At 48.3% G+C, this 21,016-nt stretch overlaps 1 long non-coding RNA gene across 1 annotated transcript; it reads right to left on the bottom strand.

Moving 5' to 3' along the window:
- Positions 1 to 9,407: 9,407 nt before the first annotated feature.
- LOC137147346 (uncharacterized) lies at positions 9,408 to 11,715 on the bottom strand. Its single transcript, XR_010918183.1, has 2 exons — positions 11,529 to 11,715; positions 9,408 to 10,839 (listed from the first exon to the last, which is right to left on the bottom strand). It is a non-coding gene; the product is annotated as an uncharacterized lncRNA (long non-coding RNA).
- Positions 11,716 to 21,016: the final 9,301 nt, after the last annotated feature.

Raw genomic sequence — 21,016 nt, 5'->3', positions numbered from 1 at the left:
TTAATAAACAAGGCTTCCTCTCAGTCAGAGTATGAAGAAAATAAAATATTTGCATCACTGATTTCCCAGCTCCTTTCAAAACCAAGTGCCTCCAGCATTCCAATTCAACGAACCCACCACTGGCGAATTACTTAGCTCTCTACGTTCGAAGTTGCATTGTCACAACTTTGGAAACTGAATTTTAAGGGAGAAATGTCTGATAAAATGTCTCCTGGTGTCAGGATTCCTCCTTCTTCTGCACCCTGCCAAATCAGAGTAGAAATGGTAGGAACTGCCACTTTGGAACAGATCAACAAGCCCATCTCACACAATATCTTGTCTCAAATGGGGGCCAGGGACATATGTCGGTGGAAAGTGCAATCCACAAAACATACACTGTGCTTCATTACGCAGCATAATACCAGGCAAACAAAGGCCTTCCTGACCCCATCTGACAACCGACTTATGGCTGAAGTAGGAATGCAGATGGCCTTTGTCTTTTGACTACTTCCAAGATGCACTCACCTCCATTTGGCCAAGGTTGGCAGCACATAAGACATGGTAAAAGTAGAACCCATTGCCCCGGCCAATGGAAAGTTCATAAATTAAACTTCTCCTAAGCAAAAGCTGATGGTTCTTAGCTTTAAAGGTGGTTCCAAGTTCAAGTAGCAAGAACCAATGTAGAAAACTGCCTTTAGGCCATATATTTATCAGCTCTGCCCCATAGCACAGCCTCAGTCAAAGCACTGGCTTCTCGAAAGGTGCTGGAGTTATTCATCAGCAGCACACAGTGCCCATTGGAGGTTTGTTTCTGGAAGTAAGAAGTGAGTGAGTGGACATTCACCTAGCGCATTGTGGAAGATGGCTGAGGCTTATCTCAGGGGGAACTGATTTGCACATCAACTTTCTAAGAAGATGACACAGACTCCAGGAATTGGGGAAGTCAAACACAAAATAAGTGAATTAGAGTGGAAAAAATACAAACTAACGTCATCTCCTCCAGTGTGCTTCAAGTCACATGCAACTATTGTGGACTCTCTCTTGCATCAGACACTGAATCTTGGTGCCACATGTAATGTATTTTACTACGTTCTGTTCCTATCAGCACAGAAAGACATCTGGCAGGCTGCTAGCAAACCTGGAGAGGGCGGAAGGCAAGGAGGTTGTTCAGGCTAATAAAACCTTTGCTGCCTTTTGCAGGAGGTGATGGAAACATTTTGGCCCTGGAAAGATTGAATCCTGAGTTATGAAAGTTCTATTCAGTTTCAGAACAGTAAATGCCAGAAGGAATTTGAGATCCAAAACCGGCAGTAGTTCTACACATTAGAAGGCCACTTTCAGACGCCATTCATCTCCGAAATTTGGGAGAAGTGGGAGAAGCAGGTGGAAACCAGTAACACTTCTCACTCAGAAGAAAGCAAAAAAACCACATTCGGCCAAGAAGTGCAATGTCATTTTAAAAGTCTCACTGTGGTCTTGGTAAACGAAGGCTGAATGAGGGCTATTTCACACCGAGGTTGTGGTCTTTGGTGGCACCTCTGCGTGAGGTCATTAAGCTGGAGTCCCGTGCTTTTGCACCCTTCTTTACACCACAAATGTGATCTCAGGCCTGAGCCAGCGGCAACAAGAGTCACTAAGAACCTTCCTGTTGACTTCAACGGGCATAGAGTCGGGGCCTACGGCTGGGAAAGAGGAAACCGGAGCATCATGGAAAGTCAAGCAGCACTTGTCGGTAGTCCTGCCCTAGACGCTGTTATAAACATAGAGCATGAGATTTGCATGGAGAGTTAGAGCACCTCGCAGACCCCAGTAATTCTCACGTTTAGCGCAGGCTAAAGGGCATTGAGATGAGAGACGATTCTGCATCCCAGAATGTTTGACTGGAAACAGACTGACACTTTTTTCCCCCCTTCAGTGTAAAGAATTATATCCAGGGTAATAACTACCACCAGGTTGACTTGGTCTGTGATCTGTCATCTCTTACTAGCTGCAGAGGGTCATTACTTATGTGAGAGACCTCCCAAAAACACCCAGGGTGTTACAGGAAATGGTCTGGGTGAGGTTCTGTAGGCTGAGTCAATACTGGTTCAATGCCACAGCTTTTTATTAAGTGGTGCTAGGATGATGGTGCTTGGGAATGGTGCAGGCAGCTCCTTAGGTGGTGATGATGGAAGCTCAGTAGATGTGGGGGTCACTAATGGTCTCACCGCTCCTGCACCCGCTGGGTTTGGAGGAACAGACACACCGGATGCTGGATGCGCTGGGTGACGCCATGAAATCTCTAAATTCAGTTCACCCAAACGTTCCAGGGATTTCGTTGTCTAATTAACCAATTTTTTTTTTTTGCTTATTAGCGGTCAGCATGACTCGAGTGTGCGAACTATTCACAGAGGAACCACTTAGTCAGCAAAGTCAGCCACTTTTCCTCTTAGCACCAAGCTGAGATTTTTACAGTCTGATTCACTGCTCATAATTAGAAAACTTTTTATGCAAACTGTATTCTGTGGATTGTAAACCCTTTGGGGCAGGGACCAGCTTTCCACGATGTGTTATGGATTTCTTGCATTCGCTGGGAATACAGCTCTGAACGTTTGCTAGGGATGCTGTGTGACTGGCACCTACACCTCAGCTGATTTTGATTCCCAGAACTGCAACGTTCTCAAGACACCCTGTGCACACTTGCGGAATGAATACCCGTGCATATAACTATTTTACAATACATATTGGGACAAGCATTCATGACACTTTCTCTTTCCATGAACATTTTTGTGGCCACAAGTTCCCTCCAGGAAATGAATTGGGAAGGAGAACAAAAGGAGCTGCAAATACTGTCCGAGCGAGTTCTTGGTTTTCATTCAGATGAGGCTGGCTAATAATACTTTTTGCATAGCTCTGCTGGTGACAAAACTGGCACACAGCAGTGCAGAGGTCAAAGCCAGCTTACAGCAGAGGGGCAAAGGTTAGACATTAGCCTGTGCAAAGCAGTGTCAGCGTATGCCATCCTACCTCTCCTGCGAAATATCCCCTGATGATTGTTGTTTATAACGGCTTCCCAATCTGCTTCACCGTTCTGGGTTGCTTACTCCACACCTCACCACCGGGGACCTTTTGAATTTCACCAGAAACGAGAGGCCTTATTTTCATTTACACTAAGGCCTCTCTCCACCACTCGGGTGTGTAACGGGGCCTTAAAGTGGATGTAAAATCCATTTACCCCTTTGCAAAGGCCCCTTTATCCTGAAAGAACAGTGCCAAAGGGACACAGCATCACTGAGAATCAGGGCCCCCCAGGTTGTCGCTTTTGCAGCTGAACAAAATAGCATCAGTGACACCTGCAGCAAGAATGGAGGATGTGTCGGCAAAGGGCTGGGAGCTTTCTACCGGCCTCCAGTCAATTCAATATTATTTCTGAACAGCTCCTGGTCAGAACATAGCCTGAACTATTCAGCTCCCATGGGGCCCATAATAAAGAGCCCAAGAGCCCACGCTTTGAGCTGCCTATTTTTGAGAACTCAATTTGACCCGTATCCAACTGCCAGTCACGTATGCTCTTGATTTCCTGCAGGTTAAAAGTGGTCAGCATTATAATACAAGCGAACCCTGGCCGACTCAGCCACTGGACAAATCTGCTAGCTTCTGGTTTTGTTCCTCTCCGACACTTTATGTTTCCAAACACTGGAGGCGGCTTTTTCCAGAGCCAAAGCAATAGCTCCATTGCCATATTCACGCTAAGGATTGAGGTGCTTTCACATGTCAGAGGATTGAGATTAATGGCCAACAACTTTACATTTGTCTTCATTGTTTGCTGGCCAGGCTGCTGCCGCCAGGCGTAGTACAAACAGCTGATATGCTTTTCATTTGAACAAGATGTTCAAACATCTCCGAGATTAAAAATTGTTATAAAATAGAGAGCGCGAGAGAGAGAGAGAGAGAGACAACCGAGCCACTTCTGTATTTCCAGGATGTGACAAAGGGAAAGCCACCTTTTAATCCAGCGTAGCTTTAGTCTGCATTGCATCTCTCATAAACAGTGTAACCCAAAGTAATTATACAACAGCTCAGAAGACCAAACTGCATGAGCTGCAGAAAGATGTTTACTGCAGAGCACCGCTTGAAGGCAAGAGTCCTCGATGTACACGTCTACGCTACGTGTTTGCTCAGCCAAACATGTATGTGCAGATTTAAACAAGCGACGGTTGTTGTGTGCACCGTACTATCACCAAGCAAACAGGCAGTAAGATATTAGAAGGATGACGGTGACGCAGGCTGATGAAGACTTGCCTAGGTTAAGAGAATGTCTGACTAATTATAGGTAATCCACTCAATGTGGGTGCCTCCGTTTTTGAATGCCCAATTCTGGCTGGACTTCCAGAGGGCTTCTGCTGGATTTGTAGGAGCTGAGCATCTGTGTGAATGGACCCCCGGCGTTCCAAAAATTGTTGGACATATTTAAAAATCTGAATCTGAATTAACCACGGTGTTGGCACTCAGATCTGAGTCCCAGTAGTCCTCATATGATTGCAAATGACTGACTTGTGCATTTATTCAGCATCGAGAGAAATCGGTGCACAGTGGGCTGCAGCGCTGACACAGGTACATGTCTCTATCTTACCACGATAATCTTGATCTGGATAAGTGAATGGAAGGTGCCACTGACTTTTGGTTTAGCAAATTAATACTTTTATTATCTATTCTGATGGAATATTTTATAAGCTTCAGTTAATCAGTGAAAATGCAACTCTGGCTCAGTGACTTCAATCATTTTGAGACGTTTCTGTCTAGCATTTCGGTTTCAACTTGCTCTGCAATGAAGACTTGTGCCTCATCAGAGTTTGGAAACAGCCAGTCCCTGCCCATACACGGTACCCGCGCCCTCGGAAGAGACCAGCTTTCATTTTTTTAAAAAGAGTCAGTCTCCAGCTGTGACGGTCGCAAAGAAAATCTCAGAACTACGAACCGAGTGTGAGAGATGCGGAGGAGACAGCAGAGAGCCTGAACCAATATCCCCGAGGGCCGTGGGCTGCCCCATTCCTCCCAGTGAGGGGAAATGCAGACGCCCAGCGACTCTAATTTAAATGTCAGCCTTGTGAACTATTCCATTCCTCGTGGGAGGCGGGAGAGCTGATCTGCACGATTGGCTGTGAGCGATGGCTCATTCTGGGGCCAGGAGATTCCAGCATTGATTGTTTTTCCTCAACCAAGGAGCCTGGCAGAGTCCATGGACAGCTGTAGCCTCCTGAGGTAATGCCACCCTCTCCATGGGGCTTGGGGCCTCAGGAGGGAATCAGGGGGGGTCAGAGAGGGCCTGTCCTGTGGGGTCACCACCCACCCTGTGGGGATGGGGCGGGCAGGAAGGGGATTGTGACAGGTTGCAATCAACGCCACTCACTCAGATTTGGCCCAGCTGCCATCGCGACAGAGGGGCAGCCCAGCTCAAAGAACCTCAGGCAGCTCGGAGAGCCCGTGTTCATATTTTGAACAGCCGCACAATCTACAGCGACTCCCATGGGTGGAGCTTATTTTGTGGGTGGAGCTTTTAAGGGGATGACTACCCTTGTCCGTCACCTCCATCCAGCCCCTGTACACAACAACAGATAACCCTGAGGCATCAACAGCCGGCTACACACTGGCCCCTGATTTGTGATGTGTATTATGGTTTGCAGGTAAATATCACGCAACGGCAACATTGTAGAATCAAAGGGTCCAACAGTATCATAATACAAAAGTACTTCAGTTCCCCATCAGTAAAAGAAGAAAGTTGGAGAGAGACAAAAGGGGGAAAATGCCTTTGGCAAGGCAAAAGATCCCACACCCAGATTCTGAGCTCTGAATAAAGCAACCAAGCCGTTGGAAAGTTTTGCCATGTGTTTGTTTTTGCTGACTGTGGTTTGTGTTCGATTTCTGCTGATATAGATTTGCGCCTGCAGATAAATCCTTGCTGACGCCTGTGTTATTTCTTAGAGCTGGGAGGGAAACTGATCCCATTCTTCAGAAACTTTTGAGATTGTAAAACATTTTCCAATCCCAAACGGGGATGAAAAGCAAAAAACTCAAAACATTTTTATGAACTGAAATAAATAAAATACATTGGTTCGGGTCAATCAAAACTTTTTAGTTTGATCATTTCAACCGTTTCATTTCTTCCGCCCCACCAAAAAAAAAATAATTAGCTAACATTTATAAATTGAAAAGTCACTCTCAACCAGATAACATTTCATTTCAACAATTTCACATTTTCCCCCCACCTTTTTCCAAATTGAGGAATTCATTGAAACTGACTTTCTCCCCAAGAGAAATTTCAGTTTCAACAAATCAGCATTTTCAAAAAAAAACCCCACCAAAAACCAAAACCAAAACCAAAACCATTCATTGCAGAATTCTGCTCAGTCTCTTCATCTATGCCAGATTGTACACAAGCTTCACTCTCCACTGTGAGGAACTGACCACCAGCCAAGTGGATGCATTCATCAAAGATGCTAGCTTGTTGGGTTGGATTTTGTTTGTTTTATCTTAATACCAAATTCTCAGTGTATCACTCAACGCTTCCTTGTAATCTGGGACGGAACACCTCGAAATTCAGCAGAAAGGTTATCTACCAGCCTCCCTTTGACCTTCTGGACATGTGCTCAATGTGACATACACAGACTGGCACAGCAAAGCAAGTATTTCTCATTGTGGAAGGATCATTGTCGGTCTGAGTTCTCCAAAGAAACCTGCATTGTTTCTGAGCCGTGTCACACTGTCGCTGTCTGACATTTAAAGGTCTGGTGCTTCAGTCACATTGCGTTAGAACAGCGGGATGCGTCACCGGAGGTAATGTGGAAAGACTTGTCTAGTGTGGGCTTTAAAAAGAGCTTCTTGACATCCATTCTGCTCTCTGGGGGAAGGAATATTGGCAGGGGCTCTGAGTTTCTGCATAGTGCTTAACCGACAAAATTGCCAGCAAAAGCGAGGCCTTTCAGACCGGAGGGTGCTCTTCATCGAACTGCCTGGAGGTGTGAAGTGTGGTTATTGACATCGGTGGAGCTAGTTCCACAGAACCCTAGACCCATCGGGTTAGACGGGACCGCAAGGACCGTCTGGTCTAGCCCCCTGCCAAGATGCAGGATTTGTTGTGTCCAAAAGTGGTGCTGTATCAGGGCCACAATGCCTTGTAGGATCGACCCCTAAGGGACAAGTGACCCTGCATAGCAGGAGAGCGGATGGGCCCGATTCAAACCCACTGGAGGCCAGTCTCCACTCTCGGGCAGCCTTCCGATGGCTACGTGGAGCGAGAGGCTCAATCTTGCAAGGCGCTGAGCGCTCGGATCCTGCGCCGGTCCAGCCCTTCAGCAGGCATTTAACTCGCGGCATGCACGAGCAGCCCCCCACGGATGCCAGCAGAGCTATTCACGCGTCTAAAGCTAAGCGTGTGCTCGAGTGCTGGGCTGGATCAGGACCAGAGCGTGCTGCCCCTAATGGACAAGTGAAACCCCCACCGTCATTGGCACTGATGGTAGCCTCCTCCACCCAGGCCAAGGAACAAATGGGTTAGGGAGACCGCACCACCTCGCCCTGGACGGGAGCCCGGCGGGACCACATTGAGCCCCATTGCGGCAAAGAGGGGAACACGCCTTGCAAGACGGTGTGTGCCTGTCCCAGGAATAAACAGGGCTGCTTGTCCCTCCAGCCAGGCTGCAGCCGTTTCTCATAAGCCATGACTAGAAAAGCCTCTGCACTTTCGAAGTGAGCTACTTTTCTGCTTTACCCTTTAATGAGGCCTATCAATTTTCTCTAGCTGCATGTAACGCGAACGGGTAGTTTTATCCGGCTGTAATTCATCTAACGCAATTATCACACCGCCTCCAGTAACTGGAATCACCTTGAATGATTCTGATGATGTTCCTGTAAGTCTGCTCATGTCCTTGGACTGTTTTGTGGGAATTAAAGGAACAAAAACTCAACAGGCAGGCCCTGATTCTTGCTTAGCTTTGTCCCATCTAATGTCCGTTGTTTGCCCTGTCCCATTATTTCCCTCCCTTTCCTTCTCTGTCTCCTGGCAGGAACACGTTCTCATTTGGTCGGGTGTGTGGGTACTTTTTCTTGGATGAAAAACAGCCTGAGTCATCGTTAAGCAGATGTCGTGCTATTATTGTGGAAGAAATGCGGGAGTTTTTCCCGTCGCTGAGGGAACTTTCAACATGATTCACGAGCACCCTTTGCTCACCTACATACAGAGAAAAGCAGCAGCAAATCAGGATAAACCCATAATCAGCCTGCGCCTCCACCCAAAACTCGAATCAAAGCCAGGGCACAAAGCTTTCCCAGATTTGGACCTTTTCAGTTCATTTTTTAGTATTATCCTCTCTTTTCCATGAACCTGTGCTCTCCCAGGCTCTGGCTGGGAAGGGCATTAATACCACGAGGATACAAGTCTCCTTGTATTTGCACAGCCAGAGTAGCAAGAAGTACCAGGAAGCCAGTTTTTGGGGTTATTCCAGCTCTGAGATATTCTGGCAACAGTCTCCCACCAAAACGTTTCCACCCATCCCCATGATCCAACCCAAGAACTGGGGAGCAGCTGCTCGCAGAGAGATGGGGCAGTCAGGGTGGGGGAGAGGAAACCTATTTATTTGTCTTCCCATTTCAAACAAAAAAACATTCTCGGAACCGTGGAGCCAAAACCACCTGGCAAACTGCTGAGCAGAGGGATTTCCTGGAGCTGTGTGAACTTGGTTTCTGAAAGCCCAGGCCAGAGGCGTTGCTCACGCAGCACCGTGTGCACAGGCTGTGCGAGTGACGCCGGGTGCAGGGCCTTTACGGGGGTGGGGGAGGGCACGGAAGTATCCTGGATCCATTTTTGAAAACAGCTGACATTTGGTGCAATCTGGTCCATTCCAAAGGCAAAGTATGTCGGTGAGTCGCGAGGTGCCACATCTCTGGCAGGGCGGGTTTAGCTGCATCCAGAAAGACAAGAAAATTGCCCCAATGTTCCTTTTGATTGTGGAGCAGAATATTTTAACAAAGGCTTCGTTGGCACCCCAGTGGTCCCCCCATCCCTCAAGGACACCTGGGGGGAATCACTGTGCCAGTGGCTGTTAATCTTAATGACACATCGATCGGCCTCAGACACAAGTCCACACACACAGGTAAGGATTTTAGCATAAAATCAATGCTTTTCCCATACATTAAGCACCACATACAACCTGATGCTTAGGAAACAGCAGCTCTCAATGCCTTACCAACAACCTTTTTATTTACCAAACACACAAATAAAATGTGGCATTTGCAAGCCATTATTCAGGGCACGCTGCGTGTGTGTTACATCTCACTTTCTCCTACCCCTTGTCTGTCTATTTGGAGTGCACGCTGTCAGGGGGCAGAGACCATCTCTCACAACATTTATTGACAGCACCGCCCACCAGCTGGACCCTGATCTTGATCGGTGCCTCTGCTGAAATCACCAGCATCATCCAAGCTCCCAATCCTGAAAATGCCACCATCTCAAACCATCATGAAAATGCTTCTGCCTGGGGAGCATCTTTGCAGCTTCTTGGTTTTAGCTGTTTTGTCTTATTCATCCTTTCCTCTCCACCCCCATTGCCAGTAAAGCTGTCTCCTCCCCCGCCTCCCATCCCAGGCTCTTTGGCCAAGTCCTGGCAAGGAAACAGCCGGCAACAGTGTTTTTCTGCAAGAGAAATTTTTCCCCCCCAGTTCTCTGTTGGCATGAGAAAGAAACAGGTTGGTTGCGTTCCCCATTCTCCAGGCTGGTGTCCCTGGCACTCTGGCAGGCAGGAAGGGCTCTTGGAACATGTGGAATGCAGAACTAATGGCCACTTAACGTCAATTAATGTTAATGCTAGATTAGTATTGAAAACATTGATACCATCTGATAATGAAGCATTTGCTATACCCTGCAGTGGGCTCTGTGCTAATGCAGGGGAGGTGGAGATTTGTGCAACTCATAACCGTTTATTCATGCCGACAAACTCTGCAGCCGCCAGCTTGGCTGAGTGTCTCATTCTGACATACCCATTTGGCAAAGACGGCAAGTGTCAAACGTGTAGCAAGCAGAGTGGCTCTGTACGAACTACCTGGAACTGCTCTCGGTCACGCTAAAGGCCTTTCAGACTTCCTCTCTGGGAGTAGGTGGCTCCAGGTTATGTTCTGTGTGGGGCAATGGGCCATCTCAGCCTCCTTCCACAAGTCCACCCTGCCTGTGAAGGTCAGACTACCCAGAATCCCCAGGGACCCCGCACCCCAAACCCAGGTTCTACTAGAGCAACATGGGTCTGTGTTGGCCTGAGTTCTTTTGTGTCCCAGTTTTTATCCCAGGGCAGGTCACCTGCCACTGGCCTCCAATAGGCTCCGCAGGAATCCCTCCCCAGGGAGTCACATCCACCAGTCTGTCAAACCTTTAGCTGTTTCCAGTGCGCTCCACTGAAAACGCCATGCATTTTCTTAGCTTCATGACCCCATTGCAATACCGGAACTTCGTCCATTACTGCCAAATGGACACAGAAAATCATTGCAAAAAAACCTCACAATCCCACATGCCGGAGGGCAAAGAGACAGTTTGCTTCGCATGTCTTACGGCTTTGGTAGAGCTGTGGGAAAAACACTTAGAACTTGGTGCCATCCAGGGCCTAGAGAACAGAAATAAAAAATCAAAAAGAAAGCAAACAAAGTAGGGCTCCTTGCAAACGTGTGTCTGGAGTTCTGACCCCATTGCCAAAAATCAGCTTCAGTCCTAGCTACTATGTATACCGCGGGTGGCTCCAGCAGTAGTAAGGTGCTTGTGTCTTCACGTTGCAATGATTACCGCGACGTGCAGGCCTGGACTGTAGAGCCTCGGTAGCTGACGACACTTGGGCCGATGAGCTGGTGTCAAGAAAGAGAAATTGTGTCACTGGAGCCAACGTGGCTCCGCAAATGTGAACCTCAAGAACCGGGTGGGAAGGGAAGCCTGCTTCAAGCACATGGCTACTCAGAGCGCTAAAAGTAGCAGTGGGGAAAGATCATCGCCTCTCTCCTGCTGCTGTGAACTGGTCGGAAGAGACCAGTCTTCAAATCCCAGCTGGGGAGAAGAGTGAATGGCAGACCTGAGAACCAGTGTTAAGGCAATGGCAGCATTCTGCTCTCCTCTAATCCCGCCTTCCATTAGAGGGCTAGACAGGCATGCCATGGTGCATCATGGGAGATGTAGTCCAGCTGGGAAACCCAGCCCACGCACTAGCATGGAGTCATGACGCACCAAACTGCTGCTCTCAGGAGGCACCACGGTGGCATGTCCCAATAGAAATCTCTGAGGTTTGGGTCCAAATTTTTCAATGGTGGGGTGCTGAGTTTTTCAACAAAAAGTCAAAATTTTCTGAGGCTTTGTTGCTATCTCCACATTGCAGTTGAGGGGATTGAGACAGAGAGGTGGTGAAGTGACTTTCCCAAGTTCACACAAAATATCAGTGGCAGAGTGACTCCCTGTTCTTTCTGTATCCACTGTGGACTTTACATTCCCACCACCCCCAACACATGTGGCAAAATAAAGAGAGCCAAACAATATGGTCAGACACCTTAGCCTTCAAAGCACACACACAGCTCAGCACATGTTGATGTGGTCATTGCTCTATGTTCTCTTCTGAGAGCTTAGCAACAAAAGCTGAGACCAGCAGGAGTAGCAGAGAGTGAGTGAGCTGAATGCACTGCACAGCATTGGTGCTTTTCTAATTTCAGCTGTCTCATAGTCCCTAAGCAATCATTCCCCGTGGCAGATCAGCCCCCACTTGTAGCTAACTGCCCAGTTCTCCTTGGCTCCTGGTTTGCCACCCTTCTTATAAAGGGCCTGGTGTCACTTCCAAATATTCCCCTTCCCTACAAGTTCCCTGTTATCCAGTTCCTCTTTCAACCACTTCCAGGTGATCCAGTTATAAAGGTCCCTCTCTGCCCTCCCTCTCTTGGCCTAAGAATCCTCCCTGCACCAGCCCATTGTTTCTCCATTACCAATTAAAAACAAGGCTGATCTGAGCCATCACAAAAGCTGTTTTACATTTGTTCCCAACACACTAGGGCTGCCTCATCTCCAGAGATCTCCACTGACTCCCTTCCCCCCCCCCCCCCCCGCTACCCACCAAAGACCTCAGTGCCTTCCAGATCCCAGCACCAAACCTCCCACTACCAACCCTGGGACGTTCTGACCATATCATTTCTCACAGCCCATGAATTCAACACTATTGCTGTGCAGCTATAAGAAGCCTGGGTTTGTTTGTTTTTTATATACTGGCACCGGAGCAGCTACAAATCAAAGGTTCCTTACTTTCTTCACTGATCACACTAGTTATATTATGGCTCAGATTCTCTCTCTCTTACACACACACACCTCCATGCAATTGCAGAAGCAGATGGAAATCACATTTTTCTAGGCGTTCCCACTGCAGAGACCAAGCATATGTTGCACTGAACTGCAACCAGAACGAATGCATTTTGCTTGACTGTGAACACCACAATCTGAGAGCCAGCATGTCATAAACACTGCTGCTGGAATATGCAAAATCATTCCCTTTATTCTTGCCTTTGCCTTGTACTTTGTGCAACTCTCCTTTAATATCCACTCTTCTCTTTGGAAACCTTCAACAGGCATTCATTGGCTTCAGCTCCATGAACATTTGACTTTGCTACCTTCTTCAATGCATTTTTCTGACATTTGCTCTGTTTACTCCTGGTGCTCCAAACGACTTCCCATCTTAAAGACTTTTTATTGAGGTCAATCATGTAACGAGCTGACACAGTATTGCTTGTCATGATAAAAAATAATAGAGATTGAAAAGACCCATCAGGATTGCTCCGTGCAACATCTGTCCTAGCACTTTGCCCAGTCTAGCTTTCAAATCCTTGCATTAAACGGATGTTTGATCCTTGACTTTGATGAGAGCTACAAAAATCTGACCTTCACTGGAACCTCTGTCTTTTGAAGACATCTTGAGTAGGGATGGAGGGGCATCAGAGGTTGCAAAGTTCCATTTGGATACTTCTCTGAAGTGTCACCCATCTGGGCAGGGAATTTGCCAGAAACAGGATTTAGCTGTGAGCAGCCTTTCTGGAGATCGCATTCAGCCAAAGGATAGATGCACTCAAAGGATAGTCATCATGGCAGTTAACTCAGGTTCTTGCCCAGGTGTAGCCCCTCACTCCCTCCTGTCCACACACACAACCCTCTTCTCTGAGCTTTCAGTCTGGGCCAGCCAGCTCATCTGTGGTTATATGCTAATACCCCGTGGCTGCTTTCACTCGGGCAGGTTACTCACCCACTTTGCAGTGAGGACACAAGCTAAACTACTGGAGTGCTGATCGTCCTCCAAAGCCTTCCCACAATTCCCCCTGCATGCCCAGAAGGACAGATAAGTGCTTCCACAATTCCCTGGGACTGAATCCTAGAGCGGCTCCGCTCACCGCAGCACAGAGAAGCGTGGGATAGGCCGCCAGACGTCCTAGCAGCACACATGGGTGAGCTCAGCACCAGTGAGGACACAGCGATTCAAGCATGACTGTCACACCCAGGCAACACTACCCTCGGCGCCAGCGATCACACAATGAAGATGACGCCCAAATCCGATGAAACCCGCACAGAAGGCCAACTCCAATAAGCAAATGGCATGTTTTATCGCCATCGCAATGAAACAGCCCCCAGTGCTAAACCACCAATTAAAATCTAACCTCTGCTAGGAAATTGGCTTTGGCAGATGCCTTCTGTGGGTGTTTAAGAGCCATGTCGCTGCATTGAACAGAACAAAACTTCAAGTTTTCCAAATCTCATAGAAGGCTCGGTTTGAGTTAAGGGCTGCAAATTTCAGGACAATTTTTGTTCCATTTCATCCATTCCCACTCTTCAGCTTATTGCCTAAGAAACACTGAATTCATTCCCTCTCTTGTGCAAAGAAAGCTCTGAAATGAGACAAACTGTGCCCAAAGCAGATGCCCAGGTGCCTGGCACTTATTTTGGCTTCCGTGGGTGCTGCTAACTCTGAATCTCAGTTAATTAACGGCGCTGGAGACCCGGGGAAACTACACAATGTTCGGGCAAGGGGTGGAAAGACAGGAGGGGAGAGGAAAGCAGGCATCTAATTAAAAAGAAATATGTAAATGCTGCTGGGCTGTGGCTGCATATAAGTGACAAGCATGCTTTTAAGATTCACATCCTTTACCTTTCTTGCGGATTTGGGGAGGAGGAATCATATAAAGCACTCATCCTCATCAGACATGCGAGTTTTAAAGACTTGGGGGGGAGGGGGAAGAAAAGCTTTATTCAGCATTTCAATGACTTCTGCTTTTGCAATCTTTAATGACGTTCATTAGCAAGGCAGCCGGTGCTGAATCAGCTGCATCTGGAGGTTTGCAAAACACGCTGCGAAGCGGAGTGCCAGCAAAACGTGAGGAGTTCTGAGGAGCCGTGGCAGCTTTACTGATTGCAAGGAAGATTCTAGGGCCCTTTTCATGCCCTGGTTTCTCCTTGTATCGTTAGGCCAAGAGTCAAATGTCAGCACAGAGGTGGCCTATGAGATTGTTAAGGGGGTAGAGAGCCTTTCATCTCTAGGTCAGCGGCTCAAATCCTCTCCAGTGACCAGAAATCCTTGCCACCAGATTGCTCTTTGGTGGCATGCATGCAGGGGGATGATAGGTCTGGGTATGGTTCCCAGCAGATAGGTGGCCCCATAATTAGCAAAGGGGTAAAGCTTAATATAGGCCTGGAGACAGAATGAATTTCTCACCTCCTCCAGATCAAGGTGGGTGGGGTGAGGAATATGCTCGTGCTGGTTCTGTGCCTCACAAAAGGATTTTAATCTCCCCAGTGTGTGAGTTAATCTAGCATCTTTCACCGATAGTCAATTCCTTTAAAAATGAACGCACGCACAACAAGCAAACTCGAATATACAGCCGTGATCAGGAAAGCAGGTTAACACACCTCGTAGAGTGTCAGTCCAGAGATTTCTGCTAGCATTCATTGCAGTGTGGGCCAGAAATACCATGAGAAGCAGCCATCGCTAGGGCCTTCTGAAGATTTCGGTCGTGAACTTTTATAAATTTCACTAAAAGTTTGGTTCCATTTCTTTCCAGTTTGGGGGAAGCGGCAGGTGGATTTTTCTCTTCTCCAGCCCATCTGTAAACATGTCCTTCCCAGAGGTATTAAAGATACTTGTACAACTTCTGGGGCCATCACAGCAGTGCTGTTTGTGGTTGTTGCAAATTGCTTACTATCTCAGGAATGAACACAAAAACACCATTGTATGATTAACTTTGTACTGAACGATGAACCAAAGCCATTTGTGTGGGTTTTACTCTTTACAGAATGATGATGATGATGATTTATTGTATCACCATACCATGGGAGACCCCAGGGTTCAATTTCAAGAGAGAGGGAGATAAGAAATCCGCTCTGAAGATTCTGGATGCAGCTGACCTGGGAGGTTTTCATTAATATTGAACAATCTGTTTCTCAATAAGCAGCCAACCCTGTTTAACATACTGCTTCATCTCAGTAAGCACTGGAAACTGAGGAAACGTTAGCACCATCTTGGATCAAATAAAGATCAAGTGCTGTCAAGAGGGGTTTTTTAATAAGTCATCAGTTTGCATCAAATCAAAGGGGTTTTCTGTGGGTTTTATTTAAGACATTCGTAGTGCATGTTAATACACAGACCTGATCTCTAACCATGGTGAACATCTGAGGGGAAAGTCATAGACTGAAACTGAAGGAAAAAGGACACAGACCGTTGCATTCTAGATATTATTGTCCTTTCTTATCAGTACTCACCCCTGCATACACATTTCGGAGCATACACATTTCGGAGTGTCACTATGAAGCTTCCATTTCTGGCAACTCCAAAGTCTCATGAACAGACCCCCACAATCAAGAGCTATCCACCCGCACACAGCCGGCATGGGGATGCAGCTTGCAAGCCTGAAAGCGCCGGTCTCCAACCCTGGTGTTCAAAGATCATCCCATTGGCTAGACACGGGGAGTGAGGTAAAATCTTTTCTTGGACCAACTTCTGTTGGTGAGCGAGAGATGAGCTTCTGAGCCTCACAGAATCACTGCTGAGAAGCGACACGGGTTTGTGACGTTTAGGAACCAGCACGTGGCATGAACATTTCTGTGGGGAAACGCTTTGGCCCCTCCCACTGTACGTTAACGGTGCCAGATGATCGTGCTAACACGGAATGCCGTTGTCCACGGACGTTGTCTGCCGGGACTTGAGTGGTTTCTAAAGTGACTGGGCTGGTGTGAAGGGAGACTGGAGCTTAGATTATCGAATCGAACCCTCTGCCAGGGCAGTAAACAGTCCCTCTGCAGAGGATGCATCAGACACTGAACCAGCACTGCATTTAATCTTAGCACAGCAGCGCGGAGTAAATTGGGGGCTAACCAGCCCAAAGCAAGAGTGCGGATTAAATTGTGCAGTTCACTGACCGGGAAAAGGATTTGAGGCTACTGCAGAAAAATCCTTGAAACCTTCCTCCCGATTTATGGCTGCAATAAAGAAAAAAGGCCGAGAGGAAAGTGGGACAGCTCAGGAGAGGGTTACAAGAATACACATGAGCCGCATCAGCTGAGCAGATTCTCCTCCTAGACTCACCCTCCATGGCCTGCTTCCCCCCTCCATCTTCTGCACTCCCATGCATGCTGATCGGCTCCTCCTGTAAAATGCATCTCTCAGAGAAAACCCAATCTTATTGCTTCAGCCCCACAGGTGGGAGAGAGCCATTATCCCCCAGCTAATCACAAAGCGTCGCATGCCACGTGCTGACAAGACACCTCACGACACCCTTGTGAGCACAAGGAGAGGGACGTGACAGCGCTGGGATGAGAATTTAGCCATTCCCGGCTCCCAGCTCGGCTTTCAGTCCATCTGGCCACGTGGTCCTGGCGACCAGTCTACGAGAGGGAAACGGCAGGGGAGATTAAAAGAACCATTTCTCTCTATCTGTGAGCCCAGGAATGACTAACAGTGATATGATAAACGTCTGAAGGGCGTGAAGAGAAGGAACGGGGCTGTGTAGGCGTCTCCCAAGGGACGTGATCAGAACCACGTTGCAGTTAGTTGAAGTGGAACGGATGTAAGCAGAGGAGACACTGCTGTTATGATGAAAGGTGCATTCGAGGGTCACTGATGTACAGGATCCCAAGGCAAAACTCCCCATAGAAAGAGTTGAGGATAGGGTGGCCCACTGACGCATCCCCAGAATACAGGACAACCCCTTGGTTTTCCCCGCTCCCACCTGCGGGACCCCACTCCCGCCGGCACAGGCCTGCGAGGTTATGTTACGTGGAGGACGGCATTTTGCAGCTTGTGCTGCCCGCCCGTGTGACCGTGCACAGGCAGCGAGGTCCCGCCGGCAGGGGCGGAGCGGCGCGCTCTGCAAAATGGCGTCCTTCAGGCGTGAGATGGGACAAAACCCCGTCCAGAGAGGGGACAAACCATACAAAACCAGCACCGGCCGGCTCAAAACCCGACCAACGGCATGCCGGGGTAGAGCTGCCCCGCAAGACCAGCGCCCGTGTTGTGCAGAGGATCTGCTGACTCCCCCGTCCGTCTGGCAGGGAAAACTCTGAAATTCCCTCGTGTTGCAGAGCAGCTGTACAAAGAGGTAGGTGAGACTGAGTTCATCTTTCCAGGCCAGGAAAGGCTCGGGGGCGGGGAGGGAAACCTTGGACAGGAGGTTTCCCAGCTGTTAAAAATTAGTGCTGGGACAGGAAGAGGGAGACTGTGGGCTGGTTATATCAGGATAAGCAAAGCTGTGAATTTAATCCAATCGAGTCCTATACCACTGCGACTCCCTCTGTAGACGCTCCTCCCCTGGTTTCGCTTATGTCACTTGAGAGTTTCTAAGCTAAACCGAAAGAAGCCGCTCTTATACCCGCCTAGGGGTGTCCACACAATTGGTTAGCCTGCCCTGCGTCAGGCAGAGATACTCTGGAGAGACCCCGGAGAGACAAGGCAGGTGGCTGGGGAGAACAGGTACCTGAGACTTCTGCATGTCTCTTGTGACCACTCCCGTTGGACGTGTGTGAATGCTGTCAATGAACAAATGACCCCATGAAAATAAGCTGATTCTGCATCACTGGTTTCTACTGCAACAGAAAACGGACCTGCCAGGCCTTGAACTCTTCTGGTGCTCAACAAGCGTACTGCCCAGAACACGCCTGCATCGGCAGATATGGGGCCCTCGAGGCCAGCCATTGCTCCCACTGTCCAATGAACGCAGCAGCAAGCAGACTTTAGGGCTGCCCCATGACACACCCATTTCTTTCCTCTGCGAGATCCAAAGCAGCGTGGTTCTAGAATTCATCTACTTCTTTCCTCCAGCACGGATTAAACAAGTAATTAGCAGTTCCTCCCCCCCACCGCCACCTGACCGTCCATCTAGGTGCAAAGCAAACAAACAATCTGTCCTCAGCCAAAAGCTGTCCCTGCCGAGGGCTGGAGCCGTCAACGGAACGTACGCAAATTTACCAGAATTGCTTCGTTTTGCCTTGTTCATTCAGTTGCTTGCAGCCTATGAGAAGGGGAAGAGCCTTCGCGCTCCGGCTGGATCAGACTGACAGCACAGAAGGACACAACGTCTCAGTGTAAACGCAGGGGAAGAACCGCCTGGGGAACAGTTGCTCTTCGGAAGGGGGCATCCCTGCAACCCGTGGGGCGGTGACTTTCTGTAGCCAATGAGGGCTTTATGGGACCTCCTTCCAAACTCCTTGGGGCTACCCCTGGCTCTGTCAGGGAATCAACACACTGCAGACCGCTCCCCCTGCCCCGCAGCAATCCCCGCCCCATTTGGAGCCATATAAAGACTAACAAGCAGGTAAAAACACCTACGGTGAAATCCTGCTTCTGTTCAAGTCAACGCCAAACTCCCATATAGGCTCCAGCATTGGAAGACTAAATGGCACCCTGGACAAAATGCGGCCACTAGTAAGTGTTGTGGTCGAAGAGTTATCCGCCCACATTTCAGGGGGCCGTATCTCCTAGCCGCTGCTCTCCTGTCCACCCAAAACAGTTGCTGGTTCCCTCTGACAGGCGTGGAGGACACGCTCTGCTTGGAAACCAGTCTGCCGGGATACTAGACGGGCTCTGTATTTCTTGCTCTGCTGCTTGGGAAATAACTGTGGGGTCATGGTGGCAGCTGGTGAGGTACATGCAGCAGAAGCTGCAGAGGTCCTGGTTTCATGCCAATGTCCTGCGTACATTAAAGAATGATAGAAGAGAAGACATAAAAAAGCCCCCGATACAGTCAAAGTAAACAGAGTCGTTTTGTCACCGGAATATTTGTTCAAAATCCTGCGTGCAATTGACAGGATCGCCCCCTAGTGGTTGGCAGACTGACAGGGACTATACATTCACGCCGGTTGGTCTTATCCACCTACCGGCGGTTTAACATCAGCTAAATGTTTGCACCATGAAGTTCTCTTTCTGTGCTAGGTGTTATTAGCGTTTTCAAAAGCAGTCAGAGCTTCAGCAACAACTTGAAAGACCCCTGGAGGGAGCATTTCACCATAACTTGGCTTTGGCCCCCAGGTGAGAAAAAAAAAAAAAGGGAGGAGACGGCTGGTCGTTGACCACTGACCAGCTGGGTCCAGATTTCATGCAGAGGCCTCAGCTCTGCCCAGGATCAGGGCCTGAACATGCAGCTCACAAACTGAGCTATTGTTTCTGCTCAGAGGTGCCAAAAAATGAACTGGCCGTTTTCTTTGCTGTCCGCAGATTTCCCCTTTCTTGCTCACGTAATGCCAAATCAGAGCGGTGTTTTGCTGGCTGGCTGGAGATATTCTCGTGCTCTTGTCTGTGTCTCCCCCAGCCCGAGGTGTTGATCAATGAGAAAAGAGCCGCTGTCCTGGGCTGACAGTCTGCCTCAGTTTGTGAATCCAGCTTCTGCCGCGTATTCCCCTGGTCCAAACAGCCTGTTTTCAAGGCAGTGCATGCACTCGCTATGGTAGCGCAGCTCTTTAAATATTAAAGGCAACACACGTCGCTTCTTCTCATGCAATAAAGGCCCTATCCTGTTCCACTGAGGTCGGTGACAATTTTGAAATTCACTTCGGTAGTGGCTGGACCAGTTCTGCAGTCTGTAAAGCACTTGCATGGGAGGTGGTGGGGGTCAGTCATTGCAAACCAGCTGTTCTCTTTCCACGAAGAAGTTGTTTGAAAGCTTAATGAGCCTCAGCTTCCAAAGGAAACATAAAACGCCCTTTGGACAAATGAGAACCAGCAGCAAACTTCCATCCATACCACAGCACAGCCTCCTGGGCCTCTCAGTAAAGCTTGTTAAACTTCAAAGAGTAAAAACCCCATGAGCCTCTTGGCTTGGACTAACAGACAAGAGATGATATAGGGCGAAAGGAAGATCGTGTTGTTAAGCACTCAACGAGGGTGACCAGATGTCCCAATTGTATAGGGACAGTCCTGATTATTGGGGGCTTTTTCTTATAGAGGCGCCTATTATCTCCCATCCCTGTCCTGACTCACACATGCCATCTGGTCGCCCTACACTCCACAAAAGTGATGACTGAATGGGGCCCCCAACTTTCAATGCCATAAAAGTGCCTGATTTTCAGAGCTCGTTGAGTACCCACTCTCTGAAAAATCAGCACCTTTTGAGGTGTCTCAATCCAGGAATTAAGGAAAATCCATAGCTCCTTTTGAAAATCTTGGCCTAACCTGGAACTCGGGAGAGCTGGATTTAATGCGTCGCTCTACTTCCTTTGTGACCTGGGACAAATCAGCTAATCTCTCTGTCCTGGCTTCTCTATTGACCAGCAGCTTGTGTAGTCATTTTCACCAGGGCATGGTGGATTTTAATCAAAAGCAGGTCATCTGTGTCTCCGTTCCTCATCTGTAAAATGGGGACAATTAGCAGCACTCTCCCACGCTAAAAGTGAGACAATGGTCCTGATTCTGATTTCACTTACTCCAGGAGTACAGCCACTGCAATGGAGTCGCATCAGTATTACACCGTAATAATAAGCATGGTATAAAAACATAGGGCTAGCTACTCAACTGGTGTCGATTCAGTG

This window comes from Emydura macquarii, unplaced genomic scaffold (assembly GCF_026122565.2).
Source record: "Emydura macquarii macquarii isolate MOO-44397 ecotype Brisbane River unplaced genomic scaffold, CSIRO-AGI_Emac_v2 contig_554, whole genome shotgun sequence".
Taxonomy (NCBI): Eukaryota; Metazoa; Chordata; order Testudines; family Chelidae; genus Emydura; species Emydura macquarii.
Note: the sequence above shows the minus strand (reverse complement) of the source record. Positions and strands in the feature narration are given on the sequence as shown.